Source organism: Strix aluco, chromosome 6, assembly GCF_031877795.1.
Source record: "Strix aluco isolate bStrAlu1 chromosome 6, bStrAlu1.hap1, whole genome shotgun sequence".
Classification (NCBI taxonomy): Eukaryota; Metazoa; Chordata; class Aves; order Strigiformes; family Strigidae; genus Strix; species Strix aluco.
Window position 1 is genome coordinate 36282572 of NC_133936.1, and position 14169 is coordinate 36296740.

General features: G+C 40.3%; 1 protein-coding gene across 4 annotated transcripts in view; it reads right to left on the reverse strand.

Moving 5' to 3' along the window:
• The window catches only part of GULP1 (GULP PTB domain containing engulfment adaptor 1), a 165259-nt gene extending 151340 nt beyond the window's left edge, over window positions 1-13919 (reverse strand). For 3 of the 4 annotated variants that reach the window (XM_074829643.1, XM_074829639.1, XM_074829642.1), the window contains exon 1: window positions 13806-13919. The gene's annotated coding sequence lies outside the window, so the exon portion shown is untranslated. The remainder of the gene's footprint in view (window positions 1-13805) is intronic. The other variant, XM_074829640.1, reaches the window with a different exon arrangement.
• Between the last annotated feature and the right edge of the window lie 250 nt (window positions 13920-14169).

Genomic DNA, 14169 nt, shown 5'->3' on the forward strand with positions numbered 1-14169 from the left:
TGAAGGAATTTGCAAGAAAAAAATTAACTGCAAATTCTGGGAGAATATGTAACGCGTAGAAGCTCTTCAAGACAGTAGAAGACATCTACAGCAAACTCGGAATTCCCACAGAAAAATAAGCAAGCTATTTGATTTACACCTCACCCCAAAAAATCTGGAACACTGAAGAGACTTTGGCATAAAAAGGAAATTCATATATAGTGTGCATATATTGGATGTGTCATGCCAATTCTGCTAAAGCACAATTAACTATGAGTAAAAGGTTGCATCTACTGAAAAAGCAGACTAAGAGAGCTAAAATGAAAGTTTCACGAAAACAGAATGTGATAAAATGTGATAAAAAAAGAAATAATAAATAATAAAAATGACTGAACTGCATCAGCATAATAAAGAATGACATTAAATTTCACAATGTTGTGCACCTGTAAGGCCACTCCAAAATAAACTGCTAGAAGGGTTTCATCTGTTATGACAGGGTTTAATGGATACATTTTTAAGAGAAAGAAAAAAAAACCTTTTTGTCAGGGATTTTATTACAGTAACTGTCACTAAAAATCAGCAGATTTCAGGGGATGAGCAAGAATCCATTGTTTCTACCACATCATTCTCCAGTCAGCTATGCATCTTCTACAGGGACACTGATGTCAGTCTCTCTTTTCTAACTGTTCACCATATTTTGTGAAACATGTAAAAATTTTATCAAACCAGGCCAACAAGTTCCAAAATCATTGCCAGGGAGACAAGAAAAAGGAAAAATGGGATTACTCTGTTGTAGTCCAATTCTACTAGAGACTAGTTTGAAAAAAAACAGTTTAAATGGTCTGCCTTAATTTTCAAGATCAACCAGTTCCTTAAGCACCAGAATCCTTCTCTATTCGAGCAGCAACAACACCATCAACTGTAAAAAAGATCCTCCGAAAGGCAATTAAGTACTGGCAGGTTCTGCTCTACTTTATGATAAAACTTACAATACTGGAGATCAAAGTCAAAATTGTATCTTTAGCAATAACGTATTTTAATTGGGGGTGAGTGGGGAAGCCACCACAACAGTCACTAGACAAGCCAGAAGCCCCACATTATTTGTCCTGGCCTAAAAAGCTATGAGCCTATGAATCTAGGCTACAGCCTATACATCTGGTCTACATGGTAACAGTCTACACAATGATACTCACCCTCAACTGACCTATTAAACAGTGATAATAAGAATATTAGCTCGTGTTCTGTAGAGATCAGTATTCACCTAATTCAAATTTAATAGCACAAAATAGTAGTCTTAAATAACAACCTTTCTTAATCTCTTATAAATACATTAAATCTGGGACCAAAATTCTGCAAATTAACTTTGAACACTTCTGAATAGTTCTGATGAAGGACAAGCATAAGCACATAGAAATTAACACTACAGCTGTAATTGGAGTGCCACAGAAATATGCATTTTTTGCTGTGAAATTCAATCTACACAATGGACAGTCAGCCTGATGGTTAACATCATACAATGTGCAACACCATAAAGGTTAGACTGGGACATTACTGGTTATTTGCCACGGAAAGAGCACTGAATATACAATGTTTGTTTTCTCTAAGTGATGAAAGAATATTATGTTAGTAATGAAAATATGGAAAGAAAACCATCAATCTCACTTCTTTAAGTGCTTACCAAGGCCAATCAAAGAAGTCTGCATTTTAAAAAAGAACAAGAAATCAAAACACAAAGGAAACAAGTTAAAAAGATTCACAATTTCTGTTTCTTTTCTATTATGATTTAATGGATAAAATAAGTGTTGTGTTATATTCAGAAGTCAATGCATTTTCTATTTTTAAAGAAAGGTAAGAGCCAAGAAAAAAAGCTTTCATGTTTTTTCTGATAGAGCTCAGCAGGAAAACAAAACAATTCTCCCTAATACACATGCCTAGGAACCTGAATTTATGACAAAACTAAATAAGCTGGATATAGAAACAACAAGCTTTATGTTTTTCCACAATACAGCACTGTTTATTCTCACTTGTTAAAGTGGTTGTGCATTTAAGAGTATAAAACTACATCAATGAAGGCCAGATAGAGACTACGTTTATACGGACGAATCTGTTCTGGTAGGTCAGTGGAGAACTACACTGCACACAGTGAAAAAACGTGCATATGTTGAACCGAGGCATACAGCTTAGCTTCTATCTACTTCAAAAAGCAACTTTATTGCATCTTGCACTGTTGCTCCACCATCAGACTGAACATGTATAAATGGATCTGTACCTCCCACTTTCCAGTTATTGATTACACTTCATCCAGTTCCCAAAGTTATATCATAAATACCCAAGTCAGTACCCAAAGAAAGGCGCATTGAGCAGGAAAGCGGTGGCAACAGATGAAGGCTCCAACCACCATTTTAGCAGCATCACTGCTGTCTCAAACGACTTAGAGAACTACAGTGTGAATGTCCAAACTAAGCATACTTTGAGAAAGCAGAGACATGAGCAGAATTCATACATCCATAACAAAACAGAACTAGTAATTGGAGAATTGCAGTCATTCACAATGCAGTTTTTTATGTATCAGCTGTTGCACTAGGCAATACTTTGCCACAGATACCTATAGGTTTGCCCAATATCCACACGCCAGGGCAGACTACAATGAATAATTGACCCCTTTCCAGATTAAGTGACAAGACAGGACAGAGCAGACAGGGCTCTCTCTACTGTGCACCCCTCCCTCCACAGTGTAAGAGGCTGAGAGTACAGGTAGTAAGTCACCTTCTCCAGACATGTTACAAATATGTCTTTGAGCTACCACATCTCTTTAAAGATATTACCTTGTAAAATGTTCCTAGGTACATAATGAAATGGAAGTTTCAGAAACCTGTCAAGATATGTCAAGATTCAAAAAAAAATTTGCTAGCTAAGAACACACTTCATTCTACCTTACACAAACACTGCCTGTGACTAACATTTGTATCGCATCTTCTAAAAAACAGCTGAACTTAACACACAAATGAATTACCGCTGTCTGGAGGTGTGGGGGTAGGTGTGTGTGGAAGTATTTAGACCACAAACAGGATCAAATTACCCAGAAGTACACATGCCTTGCAGCAAGCACAAGAAACACCATAGTAAATAACATACACAAATATTCTTCAAGAGCATCTGGCAAAATTCACCATAATGAATTCAAAATATTCAAAGCAATTATTTCCAGTCAACCACTTCTTTCAGAACTGAGATCTTCAGCGTTTTATTATGTTCTTTCCTGTCAAGGCATATTTCTTCAGTAGTTTGACATTTTTTCCCCCTGCCATTTGGCTAAGCAACTAAGAACTTTATTCAGCAAAAGTAACTTCCAGATGACCTAGCAAATGGAATTGATTTGGATTAAATGGCAACAGATTATTTCAGTGTTTAAGCAGTCATGGGTATGCCAGTAACATAACACATCTCAAATATATTCCACTAATCTTATTAAGTATGCTTTTATTTATCTTTCACTAAACATCTATTTTATGGTCCATTTCTTCATACCTTTTAATCACTGTTCAGTTACAATGTCAAAAAACTTGAAATCCCAAATTGAAAAGCACACAGAGTCACAACATAGATAATTCTCCGAGTAACAAGTACATAAGGGACTGCTGTGGAATCATTAGGGTTTATGACTATATGCACATTTACCGTTTTGCATATTTCACAAAACAGATTTGTTACAGTTGAAAGCTTTCCCTTCAGGCTCTTTTGAAGAAGCACATCTAGACATATCCCACGAAGCTGTCTGAGGAAGGCATAACAGAACTGTCCTCAAACGATTTTTTTGAGAGGGCAAGGGTAAGAGAAGGAAGGAAAGGGACAAGGAAAAAGAAAGTTCATTATGTGCATGCAGGGGAGGGAAACAAAACCTCTAGTTTAGAGCTGAAAGAATTTAAACTACACTTAAACCAAAACCCATTCCTCAGCTTTTGCTTGCTCAGCTTTTGTTTATTTTTCTGACTCACTACTGAAAAAGTTCCTAGATCCTAATCAAGCCTAACAATGCTACAGAGGAAACGCAGCTCCAGACTGGGAAGGGGGAGAAAATCTTATGTAGGAATTCTTCATAAGTCATAAAATTACAAAACTCAGGATATCCTCCAAGAATAGTAAGAAAAAAGCTACATAATAAAGTACAATATCCTTAAGTCATCAAAATATGACCTGATTCTGTATTCTGGATGTCAAGAGCTTAGATGATGACTGTTCATTCTGATACTGAACTTCTGTTTGAGGCATCTCAGATTCCTCCAGGAGTGGGGTTTGGAAAGTTAAGCTTCAGGCAACGAGTATCACAGATGAGGAAATTCTTAAAAATATCAGAGAATCAATGACCAGCAAAGATATCTGGATCCACCGAGTGTATGGAACACACAGAGTCTTCCCAAAAAGTGTCTGTTGTCAGAGAACCTCCATAGGAAGAAGCTTTCTACTCCATTTTAAATTACCACCTTGGCCAGCAAAAAGGAGATACACATGTTCCACTTCATGAAGTCTCACCTATTAGCGCCTTGATATTATTCACTTTCCCCACACAATACCATCTCTCATCTGTATTAGCTCTCTGTCATTTTTTTCATCTGGCTTTGAATAAAATATGTAAACAAATGACATTGCATCTATTTTTAACAGCTTTTAGTGACTACATTTCTTTCTTTAGAGATCTGAAAGTAAAGACCACATTGCTGCTTCATTTATGAAATTCAGGAATTTAGAAGTAAACAAAACAGACTAATATGGGAATAAAATTCACATAAAGAAAGATATTTTGTAAATGCATTCCAGTTCAAAAAAATAACATTTTCTCTTAGGATATCCTTTATCCTATTAGGTCCAAGCTTGGACAAATAAACCTTTAAGTAAGCTTCTGCAAATTGTTCACTAAAGCACATCAATCTTTTCTGAATGTGAGGCTGGTTTTTGATTTTATAATGCATATTATTTTACATATTGAAGACAGATAAGATTGAAGGCCATCAGTTATACTGGGAGCAAGCTGAAGTAATGTACATGTTATGTTTTGCCATCAAATACAAAATGCTCATATAGAATAGTCTACATAATATACACTGCCTTATTTCTTAATTATCTATTTTAAATGCATAGTTATATGAAGCATGGTACCATGACATCATATTATTGCTAAGTAGGCACTCCCTCCTCCTTCTTCCCCTCAGAAAACCCAACAACAAAAGAGAAAATTCAAACAGCGTGACTATTTTACATCAACTGCTGTGGATAATGAGCAGCCATTCCCTGCTACATTTGTGCAAGACTGTAAATGTACATAATACAGAACACTGTGCATTAAAGTAGTTACTCAAAAGTATAGCACACTATCCTTGCCTACTGTGATATAAGTCCTTCCTTGCAGCAGCAATGTCACTTGTGCAGTAGAATAAATTTTGCTATGCCAATCAGTAGGAATGCAAAGCTAATACCAGCGCTTCTCTAAGAGAAACAATCAACAGTGCTGTCAGCTGCACTTCAGTTTCCTGACAGATTACTATCATACCTGTGTAGACTGTGCTTGTTCTGTGAATTTTCCACACCGGCAGATTTGCCATATCTGTAGCCATCAGCTGTCTCATGCCATCCCAGTCAAAACTCATAAAAAAGAGCCACTGACCACAGCCAACCTAACTGTACTGACAGTTGTGGATATTACCAATGCAAGCACATTATTCGGCACTACATGGCTGAAATGCCAGCTAATGATTTGGATTCAAGAGTTACTCTTCATATCGGAGAAAATTACTAATACAAAATCAGTCTAGCAGTTTAATAGCTACATTCAATATCCTCAGACTTAAAACATGGGGAAGGAAACCGAGACCTCTGGGAGAAGTATTTCATTTTGAAAGAGAAAACAATATACAGCTCATACGCTGTTAATGACAGACCACTTGTGACAAAGGCATGACACAGCAAGACAGTATGGCCAGGTTAAAACGCAGCTTGTAGTTTCTGCTGTCTTTCAGTGCAGAAGCAATTGTCTTTGAGAGAACTGAAGCTGGGAACTATAAAGTTCCCAAGTGCCCTCTCCCAGACTGGTTGTTTCTTAAGAAGTACGATTTCAAACCTGTGGGGACTAAGCCAGAAATAGAGCTCCCATCACAGCATGGGAAGCTGTAGAATCATTTTTACAAGTTGCAATGCTTCTAGGTGAGTTCTTTCAGCCTCCAGAAAAAAACCTAATATGCTTTTAAAAAACAAGTAGACTCAACTTTGGAGAGCTGCACTAAAGTATAAGGATAGCACGTAATTTAATGAGAATCCTAACGTTTTTAAGTGGCCGTGGAAGAAAATGTTACTTTCTTTACATCCTGCTTTCCCAGCCATAGCGTTTGGCCCAGCCCCATTTGTATGTTGCCTTTTAGCTTATGAGTACAACCCACTACACAAAAACATGTGTGAAGACAAAACTAATCTGTTATGAGAAAAAAGAACTACAAACTTTCATTACAAGGTGCTGTATAAAGCACTGCACTGGTAGTTACTAACGAGCTGTTTCATCCAGTTAGGTGAAATCTGGAAATTATCTCTTTCAAGAACATTAGCATGATACACGCTAATGTTGCAGTTTAGCAGTGTTGACATACAGCATTTCACACCACAAAACATAGCAGAAGCAAACAATTAAGTGCAATTACTGTATGGCACAGGAAGATAAGAAAATTAGTAACAGCTCCAGCTGCAAAATTTGTTGGAAAAGTTTCTTCCATCCTAAGCCTGTTTGCACAACAGGATAAGCTGAATATTAATACAACATATAACTTACAAAATTAGTAACGCAATTTTTAGGCTGCTTCAATCAAGAAAGATTGTACTAATCTCAGATGTTAAAGACCTTTGTGTTTACAAATCCACAGTACTCTCTGCTTTAAAGCTTACACATGTGAAACAGATTAAGGGGCACAATGGTGGGGGTTAGTCTCTCAAACTACTTTCTGCTGGCTACATAGTCCCCTGCTACTATTTTCTGTCACAAGTAAAGATTCAGCATCATATTATCACTTCAGCTCCCACTGTTACTTATTATTTTGTTTTACCAAGTTTTCTCACATTATTTTAACTACAGATACTCTAAAATAGGTATGACTTGTGCATACCATACCCCACAATATGAAACCACCATTTAGCTGTAACCCCAAGTGTCCACTGCTTTGGTAGTGATGGTTCTGTCACCTTATCAGTTGGGAAGCAGAAGAAAAAGATACACTATCAGCTGGTATTTTCAGCTCTAGCATTGAATCCCCTTTGACTTCAGCACATGACCAAGCAGAACCATCACCAGAGGCCTCTTTGTTATATCTGAATATGAACACAGATGAAAATGAAATCTTTTGACTAATATTTTCCTCATTTAAGACTGAAGCTTGTATTAACAGCTCAGACAGTGGTGCCATCATTCATTGTTTTAGGGCAAGTCTTACAAGATTTGTTTTTCTTGAAGACCCAAGTCCTGAAACTTTGAGCTTGTGTTAAAAAAAAAAAAAAATCTATTTTCAATATAAAATAAGTTTCAGATCTATGTAGCTGCAAAATAAAAAGCTTTAAAGACAGAAATCAATACTAAATGTTAAAAAAAAAAGACAATCCTATATTATTTTTATTCTCATTATTTTATGACTTTTTTGCTAGGGAACCTGACTCATGATCTTTGAATGCATACGGCTGCCAACGCAGCATGTAGGAAGAAAGTATTAGAGACAGCACATATCTGCACAGCAAGACATTTGGAAAGATGGTCTGGACAAACATTAAGAAAATAGGTTTGAGGACATACCAAACTTTTTTAAACAACTCCTAATGTAACTGGCATGCAAAGATGACTGCTGTTCCAAATAACATTTTGAGATGTGATTGCAGGAAAAATAATTTTTTATTGGTAACGCAGTCCTTTGTCTAGGCTCATTACCTCACTTGTTACACATTCCAGAAGATTTCACAACAGATTAAGAAAAAAATGCTGTTGTTTCAAGAGATACCTTCTTTAAAAGATGTACACACACAAAAAAAAATGAAAGCTCTCAACCTGACAAAAGAGAAAATATATTGATTAATATTGGGAGTACCTTTATTGCATAGGAAAACCAATAGCTACACAGGGCAGCAGATAGAAATTGCCAGCACTAGCAAAAGAGTTACTTGCCAAAGCCCAGATGGCACCGAGTGCAGCTGTGAAGAAACCAGCTCCCCGCCACAAGGACAGTTGCAAGACTGAGTGAGAATGGACAACCACCTCCTTCCCAGCCGCCTTTCCCCACTGCAGCAGCAGCCTTATCCCAGACTTTCATCTAGTGGAAACAAAGTTTGATTTTACATAGGCTGCTGAGACCTCTGAAAAACGTTTAAGGGCTACACGGATTTAGAGTGTCCTAGATCACTTGGAAAGTTTGAGCACAAAGTTTAAGTTCCTAATGGCCCATCCTGCCTAGAAGGGATCTAACATCTGTGTTTAAAGTGACAAAAATGAAAACAGAATAGACTATTAAATGTCACAGCAGGTAGCACTCAGGATTCTGTTTTGCACACCATGTTACTGCTGTATTTTACCTTTGTCCAAGATTGCTCCCATTAAAACTAGGAGGATGGAGAGAGCAGAGAAAGAATTTTTTTTAAAAAAACACCCTCACATTAAAGGTCTTGACTCATTTCAGAGAATCCACAGTCCTCAAAAAGAGATTTCATTTTATCTAAAAATAATAAGTAGGAATCTGAATGCAGTTTTAAAGTTTTCATGTTATTTTAGGGATTATGAGATCGAAGCACCTTGGAGATTAGGCTCCTCTGTCCGTATCCCCTCATACTGAAGTACCCACATACTACCCACTACATACTCCACTAAAGCAACACAGCATGCTAGAAAATGCCATCAGACACTGCTGAATGTCAAAAGATTTGCCTTAAAAGTCATACATTTTTCAAAATAAAAGTATTATTTACTTGCTGTGGTCAGGATCTCTCTACAGCACAGGAATAACCAGAACATCTAAAGAATTTCCAGAGATTATGGTTCTTTCTGCTAACATAAGAACAAATTTTAGCAACTTCTTAGTTCCACAGAGCTAAAAAAAAGTAAGATTTAGCCAGTTGCAGTCTCTGCTTTAACCAGTGCATTGCAAGAGCATTGTTTACCAAGTTACACTTGTGCAAACTCACATGCAACGCAATGGTGTTGATCAGGTACTGCTGACAGAATAAACTGAAAACCATTTGGCTGCACAGATGTTTCTGAATCTTTATAACTGCAAGTGAGATAGAAAATGGAGAAAACCCGGCTCAATTCTCAGAATAAAACCTGAATATGCAAGCTCAGAGTTAGATGCAAAATATATGTGGTACTAACAGAGTGACAATATACAGCATATACTCAAACTGAGTAGGTCAGACTCTGGAGTTAAAATAATAAACACAGTTTCTCAGTGCCTGCTCTTCAAAATAGTAAATAATTTTGCAGAAGTGAAAGAAACCCAGTATCTTAATCTAAGGGGCTTTCTGGTACTTCTTTGCCACATTATGAAGTAGTCTCTGTGAAACCATAGGCTTTACGAAGCCCAAGTTCTGCTTCTGGCTCCAGTGAAAGCTTACTACTTACATGGCTGTTGGAAACTCAGGTCTTGGCTCTTCTACAGAAATGTTTTTCATTAAGCTACAAAATTCGACATTCTCTTTTCCTTTGCCTAATATGTAATTACACCCAAAAAAGAGTAAGTAATTTCAACCTGAGAAAATTATAATATTTTAATCCAGAGCACTCTCTTAGCTTGGTGATTAGAACATCTGCTCGAACTGGCAGAGGGGAGGAGGCATGAAAGTAAATTCTTTCCTGGGAATTCATGATGATTTTCCAGCTGGATAAATTCTCTAGTGAAATCCCGGATAAAATCTATGAGGCAACATCACTTCCTTCTCTTCATGTTCAGTTTAGTGTAACAAACATGTTTTGAAACCATACAGCAAGAGAAGGCATTTCAGATGCCCTTCTGCTTACTAAGCTGCAGCCTAGGTAGAAAAGCATTTTTAAGACTTAAAAGCTAATACTGACCATTCCCAGAGTTCTTTCAGTGCCCCCGGGCAAGTGAAATGGCACAGACAAGGTCTACACTTGCACTTCTAAGACTAAAAGGATGGGCAATAACTCACTGTAATGCTGCTACTGCATTCTGCCATTCCTGCTAGGTCACAGGTACATGCCTTGAGGATAGGCCACAAAGTGACAAGTAATTGAGCAAATTGAGCAAAATACCTCCACCACCACAGGCCCTGAGTGAGTGTAAACCCAGATTAAGGCTATGTATGAAATGGTAATAGTTGGCTATTCCACAACAGCAAATCCACAAAACAGTTTGACGTAGCATTTAAGTCACGGTGCATCTTCAGCAAAGCACTGACAGTGGGTAGTGACACTAACTGCATGAGAAATGCCAGGGTTCTGATCTCAGGCACTCAGGAGACACTAGGAAGGAAGTGCGTTCCTTTGGGAACAAGGATATTAACAAATGTATCTATACAAAAAGTTACATATTGCAGGTAAGAGAACACCCTTAGGTAGCTCTGCTGAGGCACTATGTGTTCTGGGATACAAACTGATTCTCTAAAGGTGCTTATCCCTTCAAAAATGAGATTACAGTAAGGGAAAAAGGGGGTGGGGAAAATATTTGCGCCCAATTAGTGTATTCTTATGTAACAAATCTATTAAGTCTTTTATTCAGGATTTTTTGTCTTGAGAGCCAATTTACTTGAAACACAGCCTCAACCTCTGCCACGCATTCCAACGCTGACAATAACTAAAAATTCTAAGGGAGCATGGACTTTTGTGAAGTGAACCTGGTGGACTTTTCAGCTCTCAGTGTGCTACTCCCTCTCTTGAAAAAACTGACAAAATTAGAATCCTGCCGCAAGTCGTATTAGATACGTCAACAATTCAAGGCTAAGGTAGTTCATTTTTTTGTTCTCTTTCAAGCTATGTTAGTCCCCCAGTTCAAGCCGAGGTTAGCCTTTAATTATCTCGTGGTAGTTCTAATTATTTTCTTATGACACGTTCAAGCAATACACTCTTGAGGGATTATCTCAAAAGAAAAACTAATTCTATAATCAAAATACAAATGCCAGTTTATTGCAACTGACCTCTCAAGTTTTTCACGTAAGTCTTCTGATTATGTTTTTTAGAGGATCCAGTAATATTTACAAACGTTGTACGAACACACCCATGCAGACACACTGATATTGAACCATGAGATGTAACCTTACCTACAGGCAAGAGACTAACAAACTATTTTAATGATCTTGTAAAGGAAATTCTGAAATGTCACATCAGGTGAATACTTTGCAGAGCAGGAGACCCACAATCTTTGAACTCTACAAAGACCTCAAAAAGACTGCGGACTTGTCACCAAACACTAAGGAGGCATTACCAACCGTTACTTTGTGTAATAACCACCCTCCTTCTCCACTCTTGTTAACTACACCTTCCTCCTTTCTGGACCTCTAGTATCAAGTTTTGTATTTTCACACATGATTTAAAATGCTTTACACAGCACATTAGTAGCATAGCTCACTGCTGCAATCTACCATTTTCCTCTTCTTTTTCTGGCATCAAAACCATTTTAATTTCTATACTCATCACTCGCAAGACACGCCCAACGCTAGCTGGATCACATTTAAGACTCTCATCTTTACTTTTCTAAGGCAACCCAATTTGTACTTGCTTCTGCTTATTTCCAGTCTCTTTTCACTGATATCCCTGCCACTATAGCCCTATTAAAGACACAAATCAAACTGCCTGCTTGCATCCTTCAACACTGTGCCATAATTCCTAGGTTTTTAATCCATAAATCACTCATTCTATTCAACCTCTTCACGTAAATATATGCCTTTAAGGAGGCCTATAATCACCAACACATGCATACACTTAAAAATAAAACACGTACCAAAAAGCGTAAGGCTAATAACCATGAAATGATTGCCCTTTTCCCCTCCACTATTTTGTTGTTCATCTCCCTGAGTGCACGTGGATAATGTCCAAATATCAGAGGTTGTCCCTGACATACTACTACACAACAAACTGATCAAGCAAATCTACAATTATGAGGCAAACTTTTCTGTTCATTTTGAAATGGCCGTAAAAAATAGAAGCTTGACCTTCAAAGAGATACTTATTTTTCCCCTTGGCTGAATTATTTTGTCTTATTTTGATTATCATCATAAGTGGCAGAGGTCTGAAGCTATGAAGTATTGTTTATCACTACAACAATTGAAATGCATGGCTAAAGTTATGTTAGTCTAACATGCAGGGGAAGATGATCACAGAAAAGTTATTTCTAAATGGACAGGTTCATAGTTACATAAAATGTAAAAATGTATGCTTATTTACATTTATACTGAGCAGACCAAATGTATTGCTAAAACTTTTTATATGTACCTACACACATTCAAAGCACCATCACAATCACCTTCATGTATGGCATGCTTTCCAGTTTATTAGGTTTTTTAATATCTTTTTAGTTACATCTACATAAAGATGACTTAAAAACTTGCAACTGCAACGCAACTGAAAATTTAAAAAGCGAGAGTTGCATGGTATTTAAATTAGAAATGTGATGACAGTCTTAAATTCAAAAAAGACCCCAGAAATCTATCTAGTCCTTTGGAAGGGGGCAAATCCCTTTGTATGAAGAATACAATTAACCTTTATGGGCCTTTGATCTACTCTCGGTGCCTTTCAATAGATGACAAGGGTGGTGGTATTAAGCGAGCAACATACTTTTCCATATTCCTCCAAAGAACTGTCACACAACTTACAGACCCCCTCGAACTGATAATTTCTCCTTGAATCTCCCTTGCCCGACTTCAAACCAGCGGCTGCAGTCCTTGCTCAGATTTCAGTTTTCTATTCACATGATGATCCGACAAACTACTCCAGTACTCCACCCTCCCAACACCCGGGTGCTCCACGGAGTTAAAATTAACTTGGTGGTTGGGGTTTGTCTACGAGTCGAAGATCCTCCCTTGTGAAACAATTGTGCGTTCATCAGCCTCAGCGGCGAGCTCGGCTCGCCTCCCAACACCGCCGAGTGCCACGGCTCAGCCCTCAGAGGAAAAACAAAACCTTGTCTCAGATAATGGCTTTACTGTACTAAGAAAGGAAAAAAAAAAAAAAAAAAAAAAAAAGAAAAAGCAGAATGAAAGGCATTTGATTATTTTCAGCTACTTGAAACTCAAAAAGCCCCTAAAGCACGGCACACCGCCTGCCTAAAATCCCCGAGTCCTTGCTCTTTCCAAGTTGGAGGAGAGCACCGCTGCGAGCGGCGCCCACCGCAAGTTTCGCACCGCGCCGCTCCTCTCCCGAGCGCCGGCACCGCGGCGAGGCCCCGCTGCGCCCCACCACCCGCCCCCCCGCCCGCCGGCGGGCGCTGCCGCTGCCCGCAGGTGAGACCCGCGCACCGGACAAGCCTCGACAGGCGAGCGAGGCCGCCCCGCCGCCAGCCCCGCTCCGCTCGCCGCCGGGAACAAGCCCCGTTACTCACGCCGCCCCCCCCCCACCCCGCGCCGCGGTGCCGGCCCCGGCCCGCCCGCCTCGCCCGCCAAGTTTCCAGCCCAGGGCAGGCTCGGCCCGGGGCAGCGCTGCCGCCGCGGCGATCAACAGGCGCCCGGAGCTGCCTCCCCGCCGCCGCTCGCCAGGCGCACCTCGGGCTGCCCTCGCCCCCGGGAGGGACGACGGGCAGCCCGCGCCACCACCTCCGGACCCGGCCGCGCAGACGAGCCGCCCCTCAGAGCGGAGCGCCGCGTACCTGGCGAGGTGATGGAGCCGTCCCGCTGCCCCGCCGCGCCGGCACACGGCGCCCGCTCCGGCCCGCTCCCGCCTCAGTCGCGCAGAAAGTTTCCTGACGTCAGCGCGGGCGGGCGGGGGACCCCGCCTGCCTGCCGGGCTGGCTGCCCGCCGGGCCGGGCCGGGCCGGGCCGGGCGGCCGCTGCTCCCGGGCTCCCCCTGCCTCCCGCCGCCGGCCAACGGCGAGGGAGGCGGCGGCAGGGGCGCGCCCCGCGGCGCTCGCCAGGGGGCGCCGCCGCGGCGGCGCGCGAGGGGCGGCTGGCGGGCAGCGGCTGCGCGCGCCCCCGCCGCGCGGGGCTCTGGCCCGAGGCGGCCGGTGCCACCGA